The sequence below is a fragment of the Meleagris gallopavo genome, unplaced genomic scaffold, assembly GCF_000146605.3.
Source record: "Meleagris gallopavo isolate NT-WF06-2002-E0010 breed Aviagen turkey brand Nicholas breeding stock unplaced genomic scaffold, Turkey_5.1 ChrUn_random_7180001829638, whole genome shotgun sequence".
NCBI classification, from domain to species: Eukaryota; Metazoa; Chordata; class Aves; order Galliformes; family Phasianidae; genus Meleagris; species Meleagris gallopavo.
Genome location: NW_011102445.1, coordinates 973 through 6048, shown reverse-complemented (window position 1 = coordinate 6048; position 5076 = coordinate 973). Strand labels below are relative to the sequence as shown.

General features: G+C 58.1%; 1 pseudogene; it reads left to right on the top strand.

Moving 5' to 3' along the window:
* The first annotated feature begins 1008 nt into the window (after window positions 1-1008).
* On the top strand, window positions 1009-3588 carry LOC104915604 (annotated as a pseudogene).
* The last annotated feature ends 1488 nt before the right edge of the window (window positions 3589-5076 follow it).

Here is a 5076-nt window from a genome sequence, read left to right as displayed (position 1 = left end):
CTCTTCTCTCGTGTAACTGGTGATAGAACTAGAGGGAATGGCTTCAAGCTGTGCCAGGGGAGATTTAGGCTGGACGTTAGAAAATGCTACTTTTCTGAAAGAGTGGTCAGGCACTGAAATGGGCAGCCTAGAGAGGTGGTGGAGTAACCGACCCTGGAGGTGTTCAAGGAACGTTTGGATATTGTGCTGAGGGACATGGTTTAGTGAGAACTATGGGTGATAGGTGGATGGTTGGACACGATGATCTTGAAGGTCTTTTCCAATCTTGGTAATTCTGAGATTCTGTGATTTTGTGATTCTGTGATGGGGCACTGATGCAGGAGTGCTTCAGGCATGAGGCAATGATTCTGCAGCTGTAGATAGAGTGGCTGCAGGAGGAGAAGCACTGCATTCATCAGCCATGGGCCTCCCGGGTGCTCTGGTTGTGCTGTTCCTGCCCACAGTGGATATCCAGGCGTCAGGCATTGTCAGCAAAGTGCTGCAGCATGCTGGAGCTCCTTTCCCCATCAGCAGTCTCTGCAATGAAACCAGATATGGTCCAGGTACCTTGAGTTTGGGTAAATGAGGGGTGTTCTGGAAAAGGAAGGAAAAAGTGGTCAAAGAGCAACAGGATGTCGGTTGGGGTGGGGAAGAGACACCGCTCCATGACCCACAGGAGCATGGGAACTGATGGAGGAGTGCTTCAGGCATGAGGCAATGGTGCTGCAGATGTAGATAGAGGGGCTGCAAGAGGAGAAGCACTGCATCCAGCAGCGAGGGTCTGTGGTTGTGCATTCCCTGCCAACAGTGGACAGGGTCGTCTCAGGCACTGTGAGCAAACTGCTGCAACACGCTGGAGCTCTTTCCTCTACCAGCAGTGCCTGCACTGAATCCACTGATATAGTACAGGCAAAGTGAGTTCAGCGAATTGACTAGAATTCCAGGAAAGAGAAAAAAGGAAAAATCAAACAATAACAGGATGTGGAACGCGGGGAGGAGGGGGACCTGGCTTTACTATATATTGCAGCTTCCAATCTGTGATCACAGCAGTCAGCAGCACAACCATGGATGCTCCGGTGCTCCCGATGCCGGCCCCCCTCTGCCTGGTGACCAACAAGGATGATGTGCTGTCCCTCAACCCCGTGGCGCTGGCAGTGCTGCGCAGTGTCACCCAGCCCTTGGTGGTGGTGGCCATTGCCGGGCTGTACCGCACTGGGAAGTCCTTCCTGATGAATCAGCTGGCACAGAAACGCACTGGTGAGCAGAGGAGGAAAATGCAGAGGGGCATTTTGTGGGATTTCTGACAGCTCACTGTCCACAGGCTTCCCACTGGGCCCCACGGTGCGTGCGGAGACCAAGGGCATCTGGATGTGGTGTCTGCCCCACCCGCGCCAGCAGGGAGTGACCTTGGTGCTGCTGGACACCGAGGGGCTGGGAGACCCCAACAAGGTGAGTGCAGGGATGAGGGGGTCCCAACCCCCCCATAGAAGCGGAGCCCCTAGAAACTCAGATATGTGTGCAGGATGATGATGACAGCGACACGTGGATCTTCACACTGGCGCTGCTGTTGTCCAGCACCCTGGTGTACAACAGCATTGGCACCATTGACCAGCAGGCACTGGAGCAGCTGCGGTACGGGGATGGCTGGGAGGGAGGTGACAGTGTGACAAAGGTACTGCAGTGACAACGCTGATGGGGTGAGGTGGGTCCCACAGGCTGGTAACAGAGCTGACAAAGCACATCCGTGTGCGGGAGGAGGACGACAACCCAGCATCCAACTTTGTCCGCGTCTTCCCGAGCTTCGTCTGGACCGTGCGTGACTTCACACTGCAGCTGCGGGCCGGTGAAAAGACCCTGAGTGAGGATGAGTACCTGGAGCAGGTGCTACAGCTGCAGACCGGTATGGCCACCAGCGCGTGTCCCCACGCGTCACCATGCGTATCCGCAGTCGGTGGCTCAGTGCTAACGGTGGCAATGCAGGGAACGGGAAGAAGGCCAAGGAGCGCAATGAGCTGCGGCGCTGCCTGCGCAACTTCTTCCCCCGCCGCAAGCTGTTCACGATGGAACGGACCGGCAGCTGCCGCGGATCTGCCGCGGTTGGTAGGAGCTGCGGGAGGACGAGCTGCAGCCGGCTTCCGGAAACAGGTGGACGCCTTCTGCCGGTACATCTGGGAGAAGGCGCCGGTGAAGGTGTTGCCGGGTGGGCACCAGGTGACGGGCAGCGGTGAGTGGCAGCAGCGTGAGAATGGGTGGCGTGCAGGGGACGCGTGCAGGAGACGAGAGTACGTGCGTGGCAGTGACACGTGTGGGTGGCTGTCACCTCTCACAGCGCTGGCGGGCCTGGCGGAGAAATACGTGGCGGCCATCACCAGCGGCGCTGTGCCGTGCGTGGAGAGCGCGGTGACAGCGCTGGCAAGGGCCGAGAACAGTGCAGCAGTGGAGGCGGCGGTGGCCGAGTACCAGCGGGGCATGGAGCAGGGCCTGGTGCTGCCCACAGCCTCACGCAGTGCTCTGGTGGCCGTGCATCGGGACTGCGAGCAACGCGCCATCGCCCTCTTCCTGTCCCGTGCCTTTGCCGACCACGAACGCCAGTACCATGCGGAGCTGGTGGTGAGTTGCTGTCACACCGTGGGGTTTTGGAGGCATGGCTGTGCAGTTGAGCACTGATCTGTGGTGCAGCGCAAGCTGGAGGCGGCCAAGGAGGAGTTCTGTCGGCGCAACGAGGAGGCGTCGGAGCAGCGGTGTCATGCGGTGCTGCGGGAGCTTTGGAGGGATGTGGAGCTGCGCCTGCAGAATGGGGACTACGTGGCACCTGGTGGTGCACAGCTGTTCAAGGAGGACCTGAACCGCGTGCTGGAGGAGTACAAGCGGCGGCCTGGCAAGGGTGTCAGGGTGAGTGGGGTGTGAGGGAGTGGGGTGTGGGGGAGTGGGGTGGGGTGGCACCAGGAACTGTGCCTCATGGTTGTTCGGTCAGGCGGAGGCGGTGCTGGAGGCGTTCCTGCGGGAGCGAGAGGGGCTGGCACAGGTGTTGAAGGCCACTGAGGTGCAGCTGGAGCTGGCGGAGCGGCAGCGGGAGGCAGCAGCGGCCGAGGCAGAGGCGGCCCAGCAGGCAGCTGAGGCACGGCTGGAGGAGCAGCGGCGCACCATGGAGGAGCACCAACGTCAGCTGGAGCAACAGTTGAAGGAGGAGCAGCGTGCGTGGCTGGAGGAGCAGCAGCGCGTGTTGGAGCACCACAAGAAGGTGAGCGCTGTGATGGTGCTGTGAGCGTACCACAGATGTGGTTCTGTGTTGGTACCGGCACATTGTGGCTGTGCTATGGCATTGTGCGCTGCTACTAACACTGCTCCCTGTCCACAGGAGTATGAAAGCACTGGTGCAGGAGGGCTTCAAGCGTGAGGCGGCAGCCATGCAGGAGCTGATCACACAGCTGCAGATGGAGAAGAAGAACAGGGAGCAGGGCACCTGGATTAGCTCAGCTCTGAACTTTCTCGGCAGCATTTTGGCTCCATTCCTGCCTGGTATAGCAGGAAAAGCTTTGAATAAACTGAGGCGCATGTGATGTGGACTGTCCTCCAGCAGCTGACCCTGCAATAAATCCAGTTGCACTGCCCAGGTGTTATCATTTCAGGGAAGCGTGGGGCTTCATTCCAGGAAAGCAAAGGTAGCAGAGGCAGAGGGTGGACTATGGGGGCTGGATGTACTTCCATTTTAAGTTCCAGAGCGGTGGCCACCACAGGCATCTCATGGAATCCTAGAATCACAGAATCGTGGAATCACAAACTCTAGTATGGCTTGGGTTGGAAGGGGTGTCAATGACCATCTGCTTCCAACCTCTCAGCTGCAGGCTGGTTGCCCACCAACAGCTTGGGCTGCCCAAGGCCCCTCCATGGTCCACTCCAGGGAAGGGGCACCCACAGCTCTGGGCAGCAGTGCCAGCGCCTCACAGCCCTCTGAGTGAAAAATCTCCTCCTCATAACTCACCTAAATCTAAAGCCCTCCTAGTTTTAGACCTTTCTTCCCTGCCCAATCACTATCTGACCGTGTAAAAAGTCACTCTCCATCCCGCTTATAAGTGCCCGTCAATAATGGAAGGCCTCAGCGAGGTCACCCCAGAGCCTTCTCGTCCCCATTCTGAACATCCACTGCTCTCTCAGCCTGTGTTTGCAGAGGAAGGGGTGCTTCAGCCCCCTGAGTGTCTTTCTGGCCCTCCTCTGGGCCTGCTGCAAAAACTTCACATCGTTCATGTGATGGGGGTCAAGATCTTCATGGGCAGAGCCGAGAGTGACAATCCCCTCCCTGCCTGCTGACCGCTCTCTGTTGATGCAGCCCACGATGCCTGTGGCCTTTCTGGGCTGCAAGCACACACTGCTGCCTCGTGTCCAGCTTTTGTCCACCAGGACGCCCAACTCCTTACCTCAGGGCTGCACTCATGGAGTTCTCCCAGTCTGCACATCTATCTGGGATTGCCCCAACCCAAGTGCAGCACCTTGCACCTCCTTAGGTTCACGTGGGCCCACTTCCAAAGCCTGTCCCGGTCCCTGTAGATGGTGTCCCTTCTTCCTCTTGTGTCAACTACGCCACTCAGCTTGGTGTTGTCAGCCAACTCAATCCTACTACGACACTGACCAAGATGTTGAAGAGCAGCGGCCCCAAGAAGGTCCCCTGGGAGACACGGCTCGAGCCCAGCCTCCACCTGGACATGGAGCCACTGAGCACAACCACCTGGCTGTGAATATCCAGCCAATTCTTATCCACCAAAGAGTCTACTTTTTGAACTCATCGCCCTCCATTTTACAAATAGGGATGTGGTGCAGGACCAGGTCAAAGGCCTTGCACAGGCTCAGGTAGATGACATCAGTCGCCCTTCTTTTGCCCACCAATGCCGTCACTCCATCACAGAAGGCCACCAGACAGGTCAGGCACCATCTGCCCTTGGCGAAGCCGTGCTGGCTGCCTGGGGTCACCTGGTCGTCACTCATGCGCCTTAACATGTCATCCAGGAGGATCTGCTCCATGATCTTCCCAGGCACACAGATGAGGCTTGCTGGCCTGGAGTTCCTCAGGTGCTCCTTCCTCCCTTTCTTATACATGGCAGT